The sequence below is a fragment of the Haliotis asinina genome, chromosome 15 (genome assembly GCF_037392515.1).
Source record: "Haliotis asinina isolate JCU_RB_2024 chromosome 15, JCU_Hal_asi_v2, whole genome shotgun sequence".
Classification (NCBI taxonomy): Eukaryota; Metazoa; Mollusca; class Gastropoda; order Lepetellida; family Haliotidae; genus Haliotis; species Haliotis asinina.
In genome coordinates, this window is record NC_090294.1 from 19,332,974 (window position 1) to 19,356,246 (window position 23,273).

At 36.3% G+C, this 23,273-nt stretch overlaps 1 protein-coding gene across 2 annotated transcripts in view; it reads right to left on the bottom strand.

Annotated features, from left to right (window-relative positions):
* The window catches only part of LOC137265184 (leucine zipper putative tumor suppressor 2 homolog), a 76,710-nt gene that overhangs the window by 51,706 nt on the left and 1,731 nt on the right, over positions 1-23,273 (bottom strand). The window contains exon 1 of one of the 2 annotated variants that reach the window (XM_067800523.1): positions 11,793-11,979. The exons of the other annotated variant lie outside the window; for it this stretch is intronic. The gene's annotated coding sequence lies outside the window, so the exon portion shown is untranslated. Of the gene's footprint in view, positions 1-11,792; positions 11,980-23,273 lie in introns of those variants that run through there. 2 annotated transcript variants of the gene reach the window in all.

The following is a 23,273-nucleotide window of genomic DNA, read 5'->3' on the forward strand; positions in this document are numbered from 1 at the left end:
CAGGTGAATATATAAAAAACCCAACATATCCCATAGCTTCTGAGTAACAAGGAAATTCATCAATTAGATTTAAAAATTCAGAGCATTATGTCCCTAACCCAGACGAAATGTACATATGTATATTTCGAAGGATCATGATTAATTATCCTTTTGCTTCCTGAACCACTGGTAATGTATGAATGTACTCTGCAACAACATTCTCCATCCATCACCGGTGATCAGCATCCCCTCCTGATTATCACAGGTAATGTCACACCTGTTGATGAGTGATGGACAGGTAGAGTCATGATCACTGACGACAGTGTCACACTTGACGAGACAAGCTCCATCTTCATACAACCATGTACTTTAATGATGAATTGGAGGACATGAGTCATTTTTATCATTCATCAGAAAACTAGTTTGACTTACAGGTATGTGTCTATATTTGGTTACCAGGTACTGATGGGTGTAGCCACCAGGTATTTTATTGACAAGACACGATACTATGTTTATATCGCTGTATGATGGCTGTCTGTAAATACTGAGTTTGGGCCATATAATCTTGTGATTTCTACTGTGGACCACTTACAAATGAAAAAGGCATATATACTGAAATGCAGCATTGGCTTTTGGTCAAGCACAGACATAACACTTACTTTTATGAAATTTCATTTATTTGAAAATTGAATTTCTTTTGATGTTCAGTATATATATTTTCTGGTCCACGCATATATATTTATAAATTTCAAATAATAAATCATTTTTCCAAATTCTGTTTCACATAACCTGTGATTCCAAACTAACTTTAAATTATATTTACATTTTTAAATCTTTCAAAACTGACTGACTGATAACAGTGTTCTATATCCTATATCACTAATAAAAGACACAGTCAGTTTATGCCCTATTGGCTATGTCCTAACAATACCATGACAAGGGTACAATACCACTGGGCTACTGGCATTATACAAAAACTGTCCAATCTAAAGAAAACCATATTATCCCTGTTTCAATTGTGCAGTTATGTCATCTGAAATAGAGGGATAATGTAACAACTATTTGACACATTGTACTGTATGAAAACTTCTGTAAGTTCTCATTATAATCCATAAGAAATTATTTATGAAAATTATAACATGGTCTGTTCTGTTATTCCACCTAGTAGTAACTCATCAAAAAAAAAAAAAGTCCTTGAGTATACTTCAAAAAAATGAAGGTGTCACCACAGCTACTCCTGGAGTGTCACAATGATAACTTCACATGTTAATTTCAACATCTGATAGGAAACAGACGAATTTAATTAAGACTAGCAGTGTAAATAACGTGTTTACAATCATAGAAATCAACATCTCACATCAATGACAAACCCAGCACAAAACACTGACCCAAGATTCACCCAGCTGAGCAGATGGCCTCACAATCAAACCTACATTCACCCATCAAACACTGACAGCCTGTCACTCTTGACCTGAAACCTATGACAGTCTGTATCTCCTAAGGACAGGAACAATCATCACACTGAACACAAAGGAGTTCAGCAATTCAGTGTTACCTCTGGTTTGGGTACACATTCTAGGACATTTTATCCATTGAACCCCTGGAATACAGTAGTACCATGCACACCACTAGACAGTATGAAAACTGGGTGAGCTGGATTAAGAGGATGGGTGAATCTTGAGGTCTTTAACCCCATTAGATATATGTAATGAGAAAAAAAGGATCACGATTTTCTTGGCCTCAGTGAATAAATGGTATCAATTATGTCCAAAGTAGGTTACTAAAATAATTTCCATAGCACCTGAACACCATTTGCATACTAAGCAGTACAGTTTTTCTGGATCATTTTTTCTATGATTCTAGCATCGGTAATCAAGAGCCTTTGGCTGACTAATTGTGAAAAATACTGTCACTATCCCAAACCGGATTCAATAGGAAGTCTGGTTTTTATGTAAGTTTTTGAGAAGTTGGGAAATTTTGCAAATCAAAATTTAACATGTACTTTCATTAGCTGTATATTTGGTGCCACACACAATGTATGAAATTCCACAAATGTTCATGTTTTACACTATGTACTAGGGTTTACAGAAATATACTGAACACTAAAAGAAATGCAAGATTTGAAAGAATTAAATCTCATAAAAGTAACCATTTTTGTGTATGTCTTCTAACTTGACAAAAAGCTAGTTGAGTTTCTATTACTTTTCAGTTTATATATAAAACTCAAAATAAGTTAAATAAATATTTCAAGTTGCCATGGTCAGTCTTCCATGCATGAATACCTTATCTAAGGTGTAAAAGACCTGGGCCCTGTTTCCGAACTCTCGTAAGCCTAAGCTCTCGTAACTTTTCTCGTAGCATTTGCCCTCCTATGTTACAGTATACCAGGTACAAATGCTACAAGAAAAGTTACGTGATCTTACTTAAGCTTACGAGAGTTTTGTGAAACGGGCCTCTGGGTTTATCTAAGGAAATAATACCACAAATACTAAATTTGCATTGTTTCTACTGAGTAATTGGGTAAAAGTAAATAATATTAGTAGTTAGTAATATTCCAGCAATAATACTGTGGGGAATGCACGAATGGGTTTTAAACATTGCACCAACCCATGTGGGGAATTGAACCAGTCTTTGGCGTGACAAGTAAACACTTCACCACTCAGTTACATCACTACCCCTACTTATACCACAGATGAGCAAAAGTAAAAAGAGTCATGTTTACACAAACAGGATGCTGAGGACATTTAGAAGCCAGCCAGTAAAGAAAATAGATTTTTTTTCAAAGTACAATCACGTGTTACCCATTGTCATTTTAGGAGAGACATGCTGACATAAAAATTGGAAGAATCGAGCTTTGTGCCATGACTAATGTTAGCAGTGAATCGTCTTGTTAACAATGGATTATTTCTTTTTGAATTTTTTAAAATGTTTTTCACAATCTCGTTATTTATTATTTGCTTCTTGTCGACCAATGCATTCTGATTTGTGAAATGTCCAAAAACGGCACATGTGCATATAGTGAAAAACAATTCAACAGATCTTCCAACCTAATTGTTAAGATTTAATGATGACAGGCAGAAATATCTTTCAAAGAATCAAGGAGACATAACTTTCTAAACAACAACAACAACCATCTATTACACAACACACATTAATAACAAATTCAGAACTTATGTTTCAAGGTAGTTTTTCAAACACAGATGTACAAGTTGAACTGATAGTTTGTTGTTTAATGCAGCCTGCAGCAATTAATATTCTACAAATATGATGACGATTTGTAAATAATCGAGTCTGGACCAGACGACCCAATAATCAACTTCATAAGCATTGATCTATGCAGTTGGGATATGATGATGTGTCAAAAAAGTCAGCGAGCCTGACTGCCCAATCCCGTTGTTCGCCTCTTACAGCAAGAACGGTGTGCTGAAGACCAATGATAACCTGGATCTTAATCTTCCTGGCATTCCAAGATGGAATATCTTTCACATGCAAACAATAATTTCTAAAAATTTACCATAGTGTGGACAATTGCTTGAATAGCCTCTTCATTATTAAAAAAATATCCATAAAACAAAACCATGTCACAAATCCTGACTGTAGGATCTGTCAATAAACCTAGAAGTGGATGAGCATCTTTATCACAGAAGAGTCTAGCTCTTTGTCCTCAACTTTCAGTATCAGCACAAAACATTGTACCAAGCCTTACAACGTCACAAGTCAGGACTCTTGATCAAAATCATTAAAATGCTGGTGAAAAAACAGAGGATGATATGAAGATTGAACATGAAACATTAATTAACCAGAGCCTCTGTGCATTTTTCTGCTGCCTTTCCTCAAAGATCTCATTCCAATAGAAATCAATAGTCTTTCAGTTTAAACACTCCAAAAACTATTTCACAAACAATGACACCATTATGAAATATACAGAACTATTGTTAACTGCTCCAAGAGCCAATTATATACAATGTCCAGCCCCGCTGGACAGATCATACAAATGGACATTAGAATCCCATTTGTGCCACGTGGTCAGTTGAGTCTCACAGTAGGGGTGACCAGTGTCCATTCACAGGGACATTAATCTTCCACATCCCAAGCCTCCCTTGTCAATAAATCAAGCTGATTGTCTCCACATGCTTATCTGACCATTATGGCCCAACACCTATTCTGGCCACCTGGTAGTGACCACAAACTGTTTTGTCTGATTAGACCAACCGATACTTGTGGTTTAAGACACAAGGAAACAATTGCTTTGCATGACTTCCTTATAAACAACATGGTGGCCGAAGTTAGTGATTTAGTCAGTGAGTGCTGTTTGTGTGAGAATGCCAGGTACAAACAAACCAATATTTCTCTGATCGAAAACACAGTATAGAACAAAGATGATTGTTATTCAATGCTTAAAATATTAACATATATATGTATCTGTATTTATGTATCTGTATTTCTGTATGTTTATACCTCTCTGTTCATATTTGTAGTTTACAGAATATTGCTACCTGTTTCATGGAATGCTATGCAATAAATATCTTACTATATACATGCTTGATATGTACCACTGAAAAATGTACTGGATATTGGATCTACAAGATTGATAAACTGCAAATGATGAAACCCAGGAAGAAACAGATGATGGAGAGAAATTAAGGGAAAATATGACAGTTTATTCCATTCCTTTGGCAGTGTTTCATCTGTATGGATATATATCTGTATGATATTGCTTTTTGTCATATGCATTGGCACTTGCTAGTGGTATGCCTGCCAAATGGAATATTCTCTACTGTATTTTGAATGGTATATTTGTCACTAATTTTCTATGGAACATAATCTTGTTAACAATGCCCTTCAACAGGACAATGTCTTATAAGCCCAACATCAAGTGTTTCCTGCTGGAATATTGCTAAGAGCAGCGTAAGCTACAGTCACTCCATGTTAGGTAAACTCATGCTTTCACTCAACCAACCCAAGGACTGTCTCACAACAAAACACTGACATACTACAGACCAATCAACTAACACCAGAACATTTTGCTGAACAGAACGTTTATCTGTGACAATGAACAATGAAGCTGTGGATGGTATCTGAAATCTTGTCTCCCAAGGTCATCAGCAATACATCCCCACCCAACTATCTCTACACTGACCTACCATCATTCTTGTTCCTACAAGTTAGTCTCTTGTACAGACCACAAACTTTCATCCCTTTCAACATGTGTTCAAATCTCACCCTTTCTCAGCATCAGTCCGTCTCTCCATCCTTAAGCAATAGTATTGTTCTTTTCCAACCCTTTCTGCAAAGTACATGAAGCAAGTCTAGATTTTCAGTCGCATCTTTCTTTTTCATTAGAAACAGTCTTACTTGGACTTCAATCAATATTGCTCTGCCAATAAGTCTTTGTTCTGTGGCATGCATGGCTAGAGTTTACGCAGCGCACAGACAACACTTAATAAAGTCTCTCAATAATCAATGTAAAAGTTACTATTTGTATCAATATTAGATGCATGCATAATGTATTACTCCCATTCAATATTGATGGATAATGTCTTAACGTCGTGTACCATTTTTGTTGCGTAAGAACTTATGAGTGAGCATGATTTTATGCCACTTTTAGTATCACAGCCGGGGACACCAGCAACATGCTTTACACAATGTACCCATGTGGGGAATTGAACCAAGGTCTTCAGTGTGACCAGTGACACTTCAACCGTTAGGCTACTCCACTGTTCCTTATTACTTATAAGTGTTCACATTATTTTAATCCATACTTGTACAATGCATTACATGAATTCACAATTGTTTTACTATATACAATTATATCAATTCTTGTATTTTTAACAATTTTATGAAGATATTAAATACATGGTAGAGGGGCATGCCATCTCCATGTAAATACATTAAATTCTTTAAAAAAAAGGGTCACATATCTGTAAAACATTCATAATTATACTGTAATAATCTGCTCACTTTCCCTCATGCCTGAAGTATTTCAAAGTCATTATATTTTATGATGTAACTGTGTCACAGAAATTCAAAAAAGGACAAAGTAATAAATTCCCTTTCATGAATCAAGATCAAGATTCTATACTCCCCACAAAAGACCATTTCAGTTTGTGTACATTTCTGTCAAACTGAAATCGACGCCTGCTAATAGCCATCAATTTCTGAAAAAGGCTTACTGATTTCACACAAACAACAATCAACCTTGATGGACTCTAGGCAATTCAACACAAGCATGGTGTTGTATAGCTCTCAGATAAAAGGACCGGAAACACCTCCTAAACCTGACCCTTGGGAATACAGAGGTTAGCTCTATAAAACCGGGTTACCTGTTGATTTCGAAAGAAGCACCTGTCAGGAGCTGGACTGGCCTGTGCAGGTACACAGTGTTCTGGGGAACTTAGAGGTGATGTTGGAGGGGAGGTTATGTTGGGGGTGAGGGTGATGGGGGACATTGTTCTGGGAGGTTGTAAAAGGGAGTGTTTGGGGGTGTTTGTGGAGGAGGAGAGAAGAGAAATGTTGGAAGTTGGATGCTGGGAAGGGGACAACACTGTGAGGGGGATGTTGGCAGGGGAACTGGGAAGGGGGAAAAAGAGAGATGATAAAGGGGATGGTGTATTGGGGAGATGTTGGGTAGGAGATCTTGAGAGGGGACATGAGGAAGAATATGGGGAAAGGTATTGAGGGGGGACTGGAAGGGCTATGGGGGGATATGGGGAGGTGGATGTTGAGAGAGGAAGAAGTTCCAGGAACAGGACACAAGGATGGCGTTTAAGTGATTTATAATGTTGAGTGGTATCACAACATGTGCCAGTTAGTGCCTGTGTCTGCTGTACTGCTAAGTGGCAGCACGTACTGATGAAGTGAAGGATGAAGAACAATGGGTAACAATTAAAGAAGCCTTACCTTCATTGGATGTGTGTAAAAGTGACAGTTATGCATGCAGTACTTCAACCATACAGTGACTTCAGTCATGAAGTTATACAATATTTGACAGAGAGAATAAATAGAATATCTTGGTAAAACAAAGAAAATAGCAACATTAATATTAAAGAAACTGACAGGAAGATAAAAGAAACAAAGAATTAATTACGAAACTTCACATGAAGTAGAAACATAGTTAATGTTGAGAATATATGCAGTTGAGCTTTAATATGGCCACCTTTACAATATCACAGTTATACTGAGTGATATCACACTTCTTGAGGTGCACAAGAAATGGAATTGGTAGTCAGTAGGGGAAGAACCAACATATTCTGTATGATCGTATTCTGCATGACCGGCACTGTTAAGTTACCATCTTGTCTGACGGAGCGTTAGCTATGTCACAGACATACTACAGCACTGCAGGAACACTAGACTGACGTTTAGTCTCTGAATATATATAATTTTTACGGAAACAAAGAATTCCTAATAAACTTAAAAGGAGCCCCATTTGGGAGAAATCTAGACTTGCTCCGTTTACAGCTTCAGGGCTAGAAAGAAGGGATAGTAATGTGATTCTGGAACTATGAGAGCCTACAGTAACATCAACAATAGAAATGTCACAAAAATTACTCTTGCAAAATGTCCATGTACTTATACATTTAATCAGATTCTACTGTTTGTAAAGAAGTGATTGATTGTATAATATTTCCTATTAATTTTCACCACAAATAGCAAAACAATCACAAAATAACAAAAGATTAATATCTGTCATCAAAACAACTAGGTGAAACAGCGTCCATGAAAGTATTAAGTACATTCATCAAAACCAATTTCCTGGGCTCACAACAGCTTTAAACATGGAAATAGACACGTCCTGAACTTAATCTTCACAATAATGTTCCCTTTCCCGACTGTCTGTAGAAAATCTATTTGCTTTCCTGTTCATGAATATTCCATTACAGCTATCATCACAATCAACATATTGAATTCCAATTGGTTGTTCCACATGTTTACAGGACACCTACGAAATCTACACATTGTCAATATCTGATATTTCTTGATCAATATCAGCATTGCAGCTGTTGCTATATACATCATCCAATGCATTGATTAGGTAATTAGGGAGTGTCCGATTAATCTTTCGAGGAAATGATTGACTGAGACCTTGATTGTGACAAAGTGGTATAATTTGATGGCTGATAATAGGAATAATATTATTTGGATAAGATATCTGTATCAGCTTTCCAAAAAATTTATTTGTATTTCAGTTAAATGGGAAATAAGGGAACACTTTAAAAAGAACTGACTTTATTGTTACGTGCAAAATTACCTGTTTTTTTTAGGAAGATTACATGTGTAGACTAGAAGATGTGCACAGAAACAAGAAATGCAACAGTATTCAGTTAAACCTCATTAAACTCTGCATTGTACACAGATACAAAAAGAAAAGTTGAAGGAAATCAGATTTCTCAAAATAGAGGCACATGTTTCCATAGACCTTTAATGTCAATATTATTCAGGAGGAGATAGACCTTTAATGTCAATAACATCCAGACCAAGACTATAGACCTAAAATGTCAATACCATTCAGAAGAAGACTTTTATGTCAATACCATCCAGAGGTGTACAAGAAATTGCAGAGATCAAACAAGATGTCGGAGTTGCTGCAGTTACTTGTCAACCGCTTTGAAGAATTTAACACTCCCTTGGAATTCATTGCATCCCTTGTATAAATAGATTGACACAATTAAAGCATGTGTCACTGCCACAGTCACATTTACATGTCATTAGCATAAACAAACACTACTTACAAACAAAAGAAATTTATAACTTAGACACACCATTTGGAGATGTCGCTTACAAAATGCTGAGTATGACTTAACACCTGTATCAGTTTGGAGACCCTCAACTTGATAATTCAAGATGAAAATCATGTCAGATGAAGTCTTGTTATCAAGAAACATGCTATTGTACAGAACACTCATACAGGACACAGGTCAAATTAAGTACATACTGATATAATTACAGACATGACAAGTAGATATGCCGATCATGTAATAAGATTAAATTCAAGTCTAGTTTTTTGTTCTCAGAAATGTCTGAGAGGATGTTTGTGACAGACTATGCTTTGAAGGAGCAAGGATCCAAGACAGCTGGAAAAATGTCATTAAGAAAGGATAACAGATCTAATGTCTTTCAGTACAACTGTTGGACTTGATACACATGTATAAGAAAGTGGAACCACCTCCCACCATGTCTTGGTGTCATATCTGGCCTAATCTCTGGTCAGCTGGTCTGTTCATTTATCTGCCTCTTTTCACTTCCTCACTTCCAAATTTACCATGAATTTTAACCAGTGCTTCATAAATCAAATCACTTCTTTGATACATATACTGCACAGCAAAATAATGCAACTCTGTTTTTATGTCAGGTTTTTAAATAGAAGACATAAACATGAATGCTTACTTTTATGATATTTCACTTCTTTAAAACTTATGTTTCTTTTTCCTGTTCAGTGTATTAGAGCTTGCTACAAAAGTCTGATTGTATTTTCTTTCTGTTCAAAAGAAAAATAACTCTTTAGATGACTGGCCACAATGCTGATGTTATAAATTGGGAAATGATAAAAGTGAATTTGAATTCTTCCTGAAGAAATTACCAGAAGTAAACTGCACCCAATAATTTTAATTTTCCAAATTTCTCTAAAATGGAACTTCACATCACACAGCTGAATACTCTCCAAACATGACCAACAAAGGCATATGAATCATATTTGTGACAGTGTCAATCAAGGATTAAGTGGCTGGCAGGATAATTAGATGCGGCCCCAGACATCCCATCATTAATGAGGAGACTCAGACACGATCAATCTGTCTTTTCTTCACAGGGGCCATCAAATCAATCCCTTCATCAAATATTTTCCTTCACGGATTATGTCACTTTTCGTCCCCTCTGATTAACTTACTCACAATTTAATGAGGATCCTTGATTCAATATTTCTGTTTTTACACATACTACTAAAAAAAACTAAAGGACCAATAATTTCATGGTATTACATCCTCTCAGTCTTGACAGATTAACTATAGTGATATGAATGGATGGACCTGAACTTGTTCTGAACAGTATATATAAAAATAAATGAACAAGAGGACAAATGAAATTGATATGGTTACAAGCTGCATTGTGCAAAGTTTATAATTTAAGATTTATATCCACTTGAAGCTTCATGAGTCATCAATCTCTAGCAAAATAGCCTTTGTAACTCAACTAAAAGGGAATTACTTTTTTTAATACTTTTGAATTAGTAACATGTAAGATGTAAGTCTTGAAATCTGCTGTAAGAGATTTGATTTAATATTTTAGCGGTGTAATGTCTGTGTTTTAACAATCAGAGGCAGTGAGGTAGCCTAGTGGTTAAAGTGTTTGCTTGTCTCCCTGAAGACCAGGGTTTGATTCCTCACACTGGTGTCCCCAGCTGGCATATTGCTAAAACTGGCTAACATGAACTGAACTTACTCTCACCAACATTTCCACTTTTTACTGATATACAGCAAGCTGTTCATGTCATAGTTCAAAGACAGTTCAGCTAAATTCAAGCTTTAAACCATTTATCTAAAAAAAATACCAAATATGCATGTTCGTCTTTGTAAAATACCTACAGACATAGCAGGAGACTATTCTTTCCACAATTCTCTTGATCAATGACAACTTCAAATTGACTCAGCACACATCCTAAAACTTCAAATAAAACTTTTTATACTTCTCAACTCTCATACTCAGAGCTGAAAATGAATCACCAATCCCCAGAGCCAAGCTGTTTAGAAATTGAAATCTGCAGACAATTCAGTTTCAAGAACAGTCTGCAAAATTAGTCACTTCTCCTTTCTGACAATTTTTCCCTCCAGAACTGGTCCTCAAACCCAACATGTGACTTTCTTTTCACGCCTACAAAATGCAGGGTATTGAATCGCTAATGCTTTACCCCATCTGTCTAAGGAATAAAACCTGTCAAGAATCAACTCCTGAGATGTCTCCTAAGGATCCGAGTCTCTCGTACCTCTTACCCCTGAGGCTACCTCCCTCAGATACAAAAGATCAATGTCTGTTGACAAGACCCTGTGGGTAGAGTTCAGGGTCTTTAAGTCAGACAATCCACTTTACTTCCCAGCATGGTCTTGTTAGAACAATAGGGAAAACATGCCTTAAGGAACATTATGCGCTTAATCTGTGAAGAAATTAAATATTCACTGTACAATCAGCAATATCTCTGCAGATTAATGAGGCAGTTTATCCTTGAATCTATCAAACTTTCCAGTTTGTTTTATTTGAACATTTTACAATTAAAACTTTTGATCTTAAAACAACACATGACAAAAACTTGTCCTTAAGCATTCTGTAAAATAAATCAAGATGTTGTTCTCCATAAGATTTGTCTTGCATAATTACACCTTTTAAAAGCTTTTGAAGAATTTGATTTTAAAAGTTTTAAAAATGTAAAATTTTATGTTGATTTTCTACCAACAAATGTCACTGTGACATTTAGTGAAACTTAAAGTCAACGCCACATGTGTTGAATACATTTAAAACTTGTGTGAGAAACTCTTGGACAATAAATTTCAAGCACATAAAAAATTTCACATGCTGAGCCTTCACTATGACACCAATCTGACCAGTGTTGACACAGGAAACACAGGAGTAATCGATATAACAAGGGCAGGTGAAACTGACAGCCATGTACATGTCATCGTGGTAACATCATAACTCATAACTCTAACACAGTCACAAACCAGTGAATATGAGCACACAGATGGGAGGCCTGGTCTGCCTGCCCATGGAGAGAGCACAGGCCAGACAGATTTTCAATGGCCTATCAACTTTGTAGAGGTACTTACCACTGACACGAAAGCTGAATCTGTGGTACAAATCTCCAGACTGGTTTGTCACACAATAAAACAGTCCTCAGCCTCGATACACAACTTTTGGTCCACTTTACACCCCAAATATCGATGTTCCTCTAAGTATCCATGCTCACAGCCTCTCAAGACAGTGCCTGACTTCACAATGCCTGCCTGACCTACTTCAACCCCTGAAGGTTCAATGTCATTAACTTGCACCCGGCTGAACCAATCAATAGATAGGGTTGTGAGCTTTGGACTGGTCCATGTCTGTGTGGAGGGGTGATGAGATGTGATTGAACCTCAGGCTAAACACAACACTGTGCAGTGTTTTCTTGAGGTTGTGTTCTCTTCTTTATGGGCTCAGCCAGACAGAGAGATTTGAGACATGAAATGATTTTCTCCCTGGTTGAATCTCATAAGGTACATGGCTCAAAGAATAATGTATTAAATATCTCTTCATGAAAATATAATCTTTTACATCTACCATGTTTGTGTTACTTATCCTGGACTAAATACATAATATACATTAAGTAAAATTTGTTGAGTCAGCAAAATAATTGTAACACAATAGCGTTATGGGTAAAAAAATATATAAATAATATATACAGTATTCCTTATAAACCAATATATTACATAAATTAATATACTTTTAAATAAACTGTTTATATCACAAGAAATACAGATCCTATTTTAGAAAAGTTGGAAAACAGAATTTTCCAAAAGACTGACATGTATCACCGTGATGACAAGCTTGAACTAATGCCAATCTGGATTAAGAGACATCAGGACTCCGTACAATATCTGGCTGTTGTCCATATCACCAATGTTGACAGTTTTACGTCAGTGAATTCCATCAGAAATACAAAAAGCATAACAGGATGACTTTCAGCAACAACTTCAAACATATCTGCCATAAGAATGTTCACATCTCAAAAATCAAGTTTTTAAACATTTGGTCTCCAATTTTTGAAACAGATTATTAGCATTCTGAACAAGCCCTTGTCATTCAACAAGCAATGCATTCATGGCTCTGAGACGACTCGACAAATGTCTGAAACAGAAGGGTTAATGTGAGCGTATTTACTATGTTTATGTAAATTTCTGATGATTGACACACGATTTAATTAATTGATTTGTAACAATACCATGAAATTTTAAAATCATCTTAACAAGAAAACTGGCAAAACATCACTTTATAACTGACAAATTAAAATGTGAGTGAGTGAGTGAGTGCGTTTAGTTTTACGCAATACTTAGCAATATTCCAGCTATATGGCGGCAGTCTGTAAATAATCGAGTCTGGACCAGACAATCCAGTGATCAACAACATGAGCATCGATCTGCACAATTGGGAACCCATGACATGTGTCAACCAAGTCAGCGACCCTGACCACCCGATCCCGTTAGTCGCCTCTTACAATAAGCATAGTCGCCTTTTGTGGCAAGCATGGGTTGCTGAAGGCCTATTCTACCCTGGAACCTTCACAAGTCAATTAAAATGTAGATCAGTTTAATCTGATGTACGTTTCTCAGTATGTCTGCATCAAGTTTCATAACAGAATGTGATGAAGAAGAGCAGGAGAAAATTAGTGACAAATGCACTTCCTTAAAGTTTCCTGCTCTTGTCATCTGTACTCAGTTGTACTGCTGTAATGTGTATTTCTTGCAGTTAGCCACCTCTCAATCTCGATGTCAAGTAAAAATACAATGAAATAGCTTCCCAATGGGTCAGTTTACTGTAGTTGGGCCATTGTTTTCATTCATTACAACACAGAAACAAGATACCTTATATATTCACTGGCATCCTAAACACATGGTGGAGCCTGATGCAGTGACCCAATTATTTACATAAACAAACTTCCAAACAAACAATTGGGTCATTAGCTTTTGTTATCTTGTTTGTTCTTGGATGATCATTATTTACATGAAGGTAATCAAGCATTATGACATTCAAGTCACTAGTGCAAACTAGTCCTAAACTATTTAGACAGGTCCAGAGGAGACATAAATATTTCACAGCCTCCAGCTTATGAAAACAGGGCCTAGTATACAACCTTGCCCAAACCCATTGTGAATTGCTTCTGGGTATCTGAAAACCCAAATATTTACTTTATGATATTAATTAGGACACTGTTAATTAACAAACTTCCATTAATTATCAATTACTGCTGTTTAATTATAATGGCAAAGAAATAAACACATTCTTACAGTGTGATTTATATTCAACATGAAGGAAAATATAGGCTTAAGTGTTTATGTAAACAGTAATTACACTTCAGTGATTCAATATACAGCCTGTGAAACAACTTTAAAAATCTTTGTTTTTTAATATAAACACAAACATAATCGTACAATATATTACGATAAAATAGAAATTCCCAGGCATGGAAAATAAAGAAACATGACCTACCCTTTGAAAGTAAAAAAATGTGTAGTGCCCTAACAGGTAGGTACACTGCTAAATAAACTGGATATTGAGGTTTGTGGACTGGGGTGTAGTGGTGACCAATTATGAAGCACTTGTCGTACCCAATCTCTCACAGGATGAAAGGTTCACTCTGTGTTGTATAAGCACTGAGTCAAGAGCTAATCCGCGGAAAAAAGATTGCGTGCAGGCCGTTATTCAGCTTATGTGTGTGTAATATATGACCTGACACTCTGACATATATTCAATTTCATGTAGTTAATTATGTCCTATAACTAGTCACTTGATATACTAACTGACTTTTGAAGAAAAAACGTGCACCTGAATACATATGGCCTATAATTCCTGATTTGTATAATGGATTTAGGACGTCAATATGGGCTGGGTGTTTCAATAAAATGAATGTCAAACATGATTTCCATTCCTGGGTTGTTTGTAACGATCATGTTATTATCTCCTTATGGAAAATGTTTGATGTTAAATCTATTGGATGGTAAAGGATTTAAAGCTGGAAAAAATATATAAAAATTATATAATCCATACCTTTTAATTCTATCAGCTGCATTCTTATATCAATGCAGAAGAGAAGGGAAGACCTTCATGAATCATGTAGTACCTCTGAACATATGAGTATCACAAGGACACTATTAGTGATGACACCAGGTGTTTGCAAAGAAGGATAAACATTTCCTCATCTACTGGTGGTAAACACAAAGAGATAACATGGTGGAGATATTTTTCCAGTATGTTTGTCTTAAAAATATAAATTTAAAAAAATTAAATTTAAACTCAAAATTAACATTACAAAAACATAAGAAAATTTAAGAAAAATTTAGCCACCACATGTTTATTCCATAGATTGCAAAATTAATTAACACTCTCGAATTTAGGAGCCCAGCTTCATGAATGCTGCATTACTCCTCAGTATAACTGTATAATTTCATATTAAGCATCAGGTGCAACAGGTTTGTCTGGTTCAACAAGGTTATTACCTATGGTTGCACTAGGTGCAAGTAAGTTTCATTTCTTTAAAAGAAGTCCTGATAAGGAAATTACATGGAGAGTAACTGAGTACTTGCACACAGAGAGCTTTAACAGCTGTTCTGTTCGAATTTTAACTTAACAAGGCTGGTTTGGTCTGTCTGCAGCCTGTACACAATGTAGCTATATATGCAGCCTAGTTTCAGGTAAGCTGACATTAGCTGTCAGCAGGAAATAGGCATGCATGGATTTCAGTTGAAATTTACATGTATCAGATATCAAAGGGTAGATTTAATCTGATCTGTGTGTCCAATAGCAGGTGAAATTAGCACATTGATGTGAAATCAACCACTCAGTGGCTCTATTTATAGGACGTGGGTAAATCCAATGTCTATTAATTGCCCAGTTGCTGCATATTTGAGGATTACTTATTTGTTTTAATAGTCATTGTGACAACATTTCCTTTGATTTTATAATATGATACTTTTGATAGAATCTGGTTTCATATTTCTTCAAGAATCTTTCGGTCAAACTCCAGGGATATATCAGTACAGTACAGTCACACGTTTCAATAATAAATGTTGAAATGCGATTTTATGCGTTTTGTTTGTAAAACAGTTTGACACCTCTCCTAAGATAAATTTGATCTTTTCAGATAGTTTAAACAAACTGAGCTCTAATTACAGAAACACTGCAGCTCAGGTGCCAAACTAAACATGCTTTGAGTTAATCCTATAAATGAGTAAAGCATTTTTTAAATACATACACACTCACTTCAAATTTTGTGCAATAGGAACTTAAAACACTATTCTTATATTTTTTACATCACACATGGAATTCTTATACTTTTACATGAAACAAGGACAAAATCTTTACTATAGTATGATTTGATCACAAAACCTTCATCTTTAATTTACACAAATCATGATAACTGTTACACAAATTATGTAGAAACCAATATCAATGGTACTAATAAATATACTCACACTGACTGTTTATAATCCTAAATTGTCTTCAAAATTCCTTCCAATCAAATTAATGACATCATATTCAAAGAATATGTTCTTGTGCTATACATAGGAGGCGTACAAAGAATATAACATCCCTTGAAAATGTGTTTTAAAAAATGCTAAAACAAGTCTTCACATCTTTCCTGTCTCGGCAAACACTAACCTCTACTTTAATAATGATGGCAACATGCATACACCTATACTGTCAGCACATCTCTAGCCATACAAGGCTAACAATATTTGCTTTAACCCTTGTCTAATACAAACATTCACGATCGCATGAGAAATGTATACAAATAAATGTTATACCATGTCAAGGCAAGGGGTATATTGTAAGATACATTTTTTTCTCCTCTACCAAACAAGTACCAGCTTTCCTAACTTTGATTCAGTTCTTAAAAATCAAATCAAAATTTGGAAAAATTACTTCCATGGTGTTGATAGAGTTAAGTTGCCATCAGCTTCTCAGCAACAGCGGTGCTTTGCAATATCTGTTGAGACAGGTCTAACATTCCGTAAAATTAAACAGAGGTGTCCTGCAAGGTAAATGATTACATCCATTGTATTTTACATTTGTTTCCAGCATACAACAATTGCCTTTAATTCTACATCTGACATTTCAAAGCCTGTACGATATGTTAAACTTTTTATATGTTTGTATGGGTTAAAAGGACATTGAAGTTTTCACACCTGATCATAGAAAAGATAACCTTGCTGACTTCTTATTACAAAATACAGGAAGTTAGAATTGTTTCTTTGTTAACCTTAGATTGTAAGGGGTTTTCTTGCCAGGGAACACATCAGTTTCACAAGGCATTTATGAATGTAAAAAATGTTTTCCTTTGATAAGAGCTGCTAAGTCATATGGGCACTTTCAGAAAAGTTAAATCCAAGCTTTGTTGACCTGCATCACTTTCTGAAATGTCATTTTGAAAAATCACTTCCGAGCGACTCAGTCATGTCTCATGTTATATTTATCATCGCTCGGCTTCACATCCTGAAAACATCAATAAAATTGTTTGTTTGTTGTAGACCTCTGCACTTGACTCTACTCCAGCCATGAGAGAGTAGCGTGAAAAAAACAATCAAGCTTGAAACAAGAAATAAAACAAAATAGTGACTGAGCAAAGTCCTACATCACATTGGTATGATGAAATCAAAATCAGAAGACAAGTAGTCACCTTATACTATTAACATAGTTTGTGACCTAGAATCTTTGCTGTTGCATAATAGCTTATTTGTAGTTGTTCACTACCACACTCAGCGATTTGAAGGCTATATGGCGACAGATAATCAAGTGATCAACACCATGAGCATCAATCTATACAAGTGGGATACAATGTTGACCAAGTCAGGGAGCCTGAGAATCCAGGGCCCTGTTTCACAAAGGTCTTGTAAGCCTAAGATCTCGTAACTTTTCTCGTAGCATCCGTAGCTCCGGTGTTACAGTATAGGACGTACAATGGCTACAAGAAAACTTAAGAGACCTCAGGCTTATGAGAGTTTTGTGAAACGGGCCCGTCCTGTTAGCTTCCTCTTACGACAAGCACACGGTGCAGAAGATCACTCCTATGTCTGTTCTTAATTGGTAAGTTATACAAAAACCAGATATACATGAACACCTTCAATGTATCTCAATAAACCAGTTATCACATCTACTTGTTATATGTAATCAACAATATAATGATCCATTTAGAATATGGATGCTGGGGTAGCCAAGTGGTTCATGGGGAAGACCAGGTTCGATTGTCTGATGTGATTTCCGGTGTCCACAGCTGTGGTATTGCTGGAATATTGCTAAGAGCCCCAATTCACTCAGTAACTCACTCACTCGTTCACTTTTCGCAACGGAAAAGGTTGGTGATGTATTGCATTCCACAGGTGCTGTACTTCATTGCACTTTGTGCTGCACTTGCATTACATGCACAATATGACATTTGTCTGTAAGATAACGAACACGCCAAAGTACATTATCCGTACATTTGTAAGTACTACTGCATGTAAAACATTGACATTCTCACATTATTGTCAGTGTTTGATCCTAATAATACACTGTCTTTCTTCAACAGCTGCCATGGCTACAACTTCGTGAATAGCTGCAACATTGCTGATGTAGCTTTAAGCAATACTTACTCACTTATAACTGCATCCTTGTTGGCAGTGGTTCAAAACTATTTGTCACATTAAACTGTATTGAGTCTGTTCACCTTTGAGTTAGTGAGGATAATTGTGGTACCATTATCTTGACAACCAATCAATAGTGTTTCTTTCTGAAAAGGGCCTCTGTTGAAATTAGACTTAAAAATGGTATCTATGTTGGTATATCCCTCAGCAGTAATTTAAATTCGTTAGCACCTTGTTTTGAGATGATGTTATACCTAAGACTATTGTATTTTAAAGTTTGCTATAATTATCCTAGTGCTTAATATTGCTTTCTTACAAAGGGACTTTGAATTTAAAGTGTCAGAGCCCTTTCAGAGTGACAAAAATCAGGGTCATGTTCACGATATTATTCACTCTTGTCTCCAGCAAGCAACTTCATTTAAAAATGTCAATTTCACCTCAGAGTGATGGATGAAGCTGTAACCTGAATCCAGAACCTACACGTCAATGTGTAAATGGCACGATGATTTGTGTGTAACTCTCAGGGAGCAGAGAATACAACTTGAACAGTGTAATGACTTAACACCTTGAGTGTGTCCACATGTTAAATTATTACTGTAATCCCAATCATCATTAACACTTTCACTAGGCCAGCAATGCTGTGAAATATTCCGGTCATTAGGATGAAATTTTGTTGTTGTTGTTCTCAAATCAAACTTGAAGTATATTTGCATTGATCAGGAAGCACAGCTTATGAGTTCTACAGTTCTTAAGTAAGTTTCCTTCGATGCAACAAAAGATAGTGAAGTTGACTATTTTTCCACTTTTCATTTTGCTTCAACGGTTCCATATAAAATTGTTTACAAAAGGTACCTCTTTCTTATTTTCTTTGGATATTGTGCGAATGGCAGGTGTTACCAGTTGAGCAAGAGTGTGAATGAGTGTTAGTTTATAGTAATATTTCAACAATATCACAGCAGGGACACGAGAAATGGGCTTAACACATTGTACCTATGTGGGGAAACAAACCTGTGTCCACTAACACACGCTGAACCTTTCAGGGAGTGTTGGGAATTAGAAATCAAATCTACCATATATTATTGGAGAATTTGTGGTGAACAATTATCAATTACAATGTCTCAATATTTATGGGACCAGGGAAAAAATATTGACTTATCCGAATATCAACATATCTGATTTGGGCATATGATCACATACCATCATAAAAGAAAACAAAAGAAAACAGTAGACTTCATGTCTATTATTTATTTGTCCTCACAGAGATCTGAAATACACATGGTAATTTTGTCGCAGTGTCCATTTTGAAATATTCAGACGTTCCACAAATGAAAGAAAGAAATCAGAAAGTTCTAACTGACTGGCTGGAGAACAGGTGAGGAGTTTATCCATATAGTAACAGCTCAACAATCAGTGGCTTGTCATGTGATGACTCAAGTCCCAAATTAGATTACCACTAAGTTTTGATTCAATACTACAATCCGTTATCAGGAGTGTTATGTTAAAATTGGGAGTAAAGTGGAAGCTGTCAAAACCGGCATCTGTCCCATCCAGCAAGTTGTCAACACCGGCATTAAATCTCAGTCCCATCCATGGCTTGTATGCTTAGCATCAGCACTACAATCCGGCACTTTGTCTAAAGTGGATTACTTATTCAGTCCTAATGGATGCCAGTAAAGACAGCTTCCACTGTCTATACTAATTAGATCAACATACAAGTGACACCTACAGCTCAATTAGCCTTAGCTTACACTACCTCTACCTTTGATTCCTGCCCCAGCACGTGTGTAAGCACTTGGAGACAGTCCCATTTCAGACAGACACTAGTCCAAGAAAGGTAAGTGTATATCAAATATCAAGTTGAAAGGTAATATAGCTTCTTGGGACATGAACGCATGTTTGTTGGTGAATATTCGTCAAATTTAATGGTTAGCTCACTTCGTTCAAGAGTGGTATACTAAAACTACAAAATTCTGATATATCGTAAATGTGTATTTTTACAATCGATAATTATTTTTAATCCTTCTTTCAATCGGTTTTCCATATCTTTGATCACTGGAACACCCACTACTTTCAGGAACACCTTGAGTTTTCCCTGACTTAAAGTGATCCATTCAACACTATTTACCATTAACACCTAACAGAATCTGTCTTGTTGGGTAGCTGATTCTGTTAATCTTCTTGCTTTGACGATGTGTATTTCATTCAGTAAGAGAATGGCCACAGTCTAGAATTCCACAAACCAGAGCCTATCTTACCTCAACACAGCGTCTCAGTATATCAAAGTAGTTGTGCTATCTCCTGGAGGTAAAATACCAGACTGACTCTCCCTCCTCCAAAGCCTTGCATCATTCACACATTCCAGACAAGGCTTTTAGGGGAGATGTGGTTAGCAATAGTTTATATGGCTGGAAGCCAAACTAACCTGACAGTTGACCTTCCCACAGTCATAGTCACAGTCGATAATTTGTGTTGGGCTGATAAGGTGAGCTTCATCTGTTATGCACATGTTCTGTACTTGCATGTGGATTAAAAGTCTTGAACAGAGCTGTTCAATAAATGGTACCAGCCCTGGTGAAGACTTTAATATGCACTGGTCGAGACTGACATGTGTTCAAGTAATCTTTACATATAGAAAACAAATTCTAGAGAAGGCTTGAGATATTTTTTAAAATAACTGTAATATTGTCATGAAGTTTGGTGGCTTTTTTGTAGTTCAATAATTGTATGATCATGAATGTAAAATATGAAAGTTATATCCTGGTGAGTGAGTGAGCGAGTGAGTAGAGGTGGATACAGCTTTCTGAAAAAGTGGGGTGCACACTATTAAGAAAGGAGTGGGGTGGGGGTGGTGGGGTGTTTGCACACTTCATTTTTCCACGAGTTTCAATGATGATTTAACAAAATTTCAGGACCAAAAGGGAGGTGTGCACCCCTTCAACACCCCCTCTGGATCCACCTATAGTGAATGAGTTAGTTTTATACTGCTGTTAGCAATATTCCAGCAAAATTACACAATTGCCTCCTTTCACAAAGCACTAAGGTTATTGTAAGTCACTAAAGAAACCATAGTACAATGCTAAAGGATGGGAGTTAAGGTTAACCTTAGTAAAGGTTGCTTCGAGAAAGGAAGCCCTGATATACATTGGCACCTGCATTATTTGTTAACATTGTTTTTTCCTGTCTATATCAACTTCATTACTCGTGAAGACCCGTGAAGGTCCCGGGGTAGAATAGGTCTTCAGCAAACTATGCTTGCCATAAAAGGTGACTATGCTTGTCGTATGAGGCGACTAAGGGGATCGGGTGGTTAGGCTCGCTCACTTGGTTGACACATGTCATCAGTTCCCAATTGTGCAGATCGATGCTCATGTTGTTGATCACTGGATTATCTGGTCCAGACTCGATTATTTACAGACTGCCGCCATATAGCTGGAATATTGCTCAGTGCAGGGTAAAACAAAACTCACTCACTCACTCATAACTCTGAATCCATAACTGTGCACAAATAAATTTAATAAAGGATTAACCATATCCACACTTGGGCAAAGACAACCAAAAACCAATCTCTATGATAAGGAGATGTAATGTTGATATCGAGTATCCAGTACTATCACTACATATGTGCCAATATGTTCACTTGTCTGTTTACAACTTATATTTCCCAACAAGGAAAATACAAAACATTATGAATTTTCATTTTTCATGCACAAATTTAAATTTTGTATATTGTAACTTCTAAGCACAGACAAAATAAATATTCAAGAAGCTGAGGTTCATTGTTGCTTTTGTTTCAGCAAGAGACCAGTTATCTCAGCAAATGTATCCCACTATTATGTTTAGAAATATTATTGTTTGTTCACATAACTTTCCAGTTTTAATAATATTTAGGTAGCAAGAACTGAAAGATGCACAGAAAGAAATCATTCAGTGCCTTACTAGGCTATAATAATACCAGGCTTACTGGGCCTAAAACCAAACACTGCTATCATGAAACACACTACAAGTAGCACTTACCTAACAACTGTAATTTGGAGGCAAGGCCTGTGAGCATGTCACTGCAGCCATTATAACCATTACACTGCCAAGATACTATCTACCAACAACTAATCATGTGTCAGTTCTTGGAACTATCACCTTACCATTCTACAGGCCTGCCTATGCTGAGAGACATGGTCAGTGTTTATCAGTGACCAGGGTGGAAAGGTCATAGACTTGTTTATGTGTTCCTCACCAGGTGGCACTACCAGAGTTCTCATTTCAGTCCTTGGACCTTTGATTAAAATGTGCCTGGTTTCCTTCTGAGCTTCCAATTAAGGCCAAAGTGGCATCGGTAACAGGAATAATATTGTGTTTGGAACCATTATTAAGTGTAGGGGAACTGTTTGTAATGTGAGCACATGGATGAGGATTTTCATTAAATGTTAGCCTATTTGTAGTGAAATAAGACCTTGTTAAAGATATGACAATTATTAAAGGTCTTGAAACTGTTAATGACCAAACTGTTGATAGCATGTAGCACTTGTATCCAGAAATTTCTGATGTGACATTACAGAAGTGTGTAGGTGGTGGCACTGAACCATTTCTACCAGCACTTGTTATCACGATCGTTAGAACATACATATTTTTTGACAAAATAGTAATCTAGATTGTATCAAAGTAAGTCTAGCCACAAAGGAGAATTCTTATTTGGTGGAAGGTTTGCAGGGATTGGGAAAGAGAACTTTGACAATGGGTCATTTTCAGGATTATTAGCCATTTTCTGAAATTAGAATGCGCCATGGCCCTTGCATCAGTAGTAAACTTCACAATTTTAATGGGCCATTTTTTATCCTAGTGTTCAAGACAAGATTGGAAGGTCAGACTCTCTGACTTAACTGATGCATACCATTGTTGAGTAAATGAATGCTCATAATGTCAATCACTGGATTGTCTGAT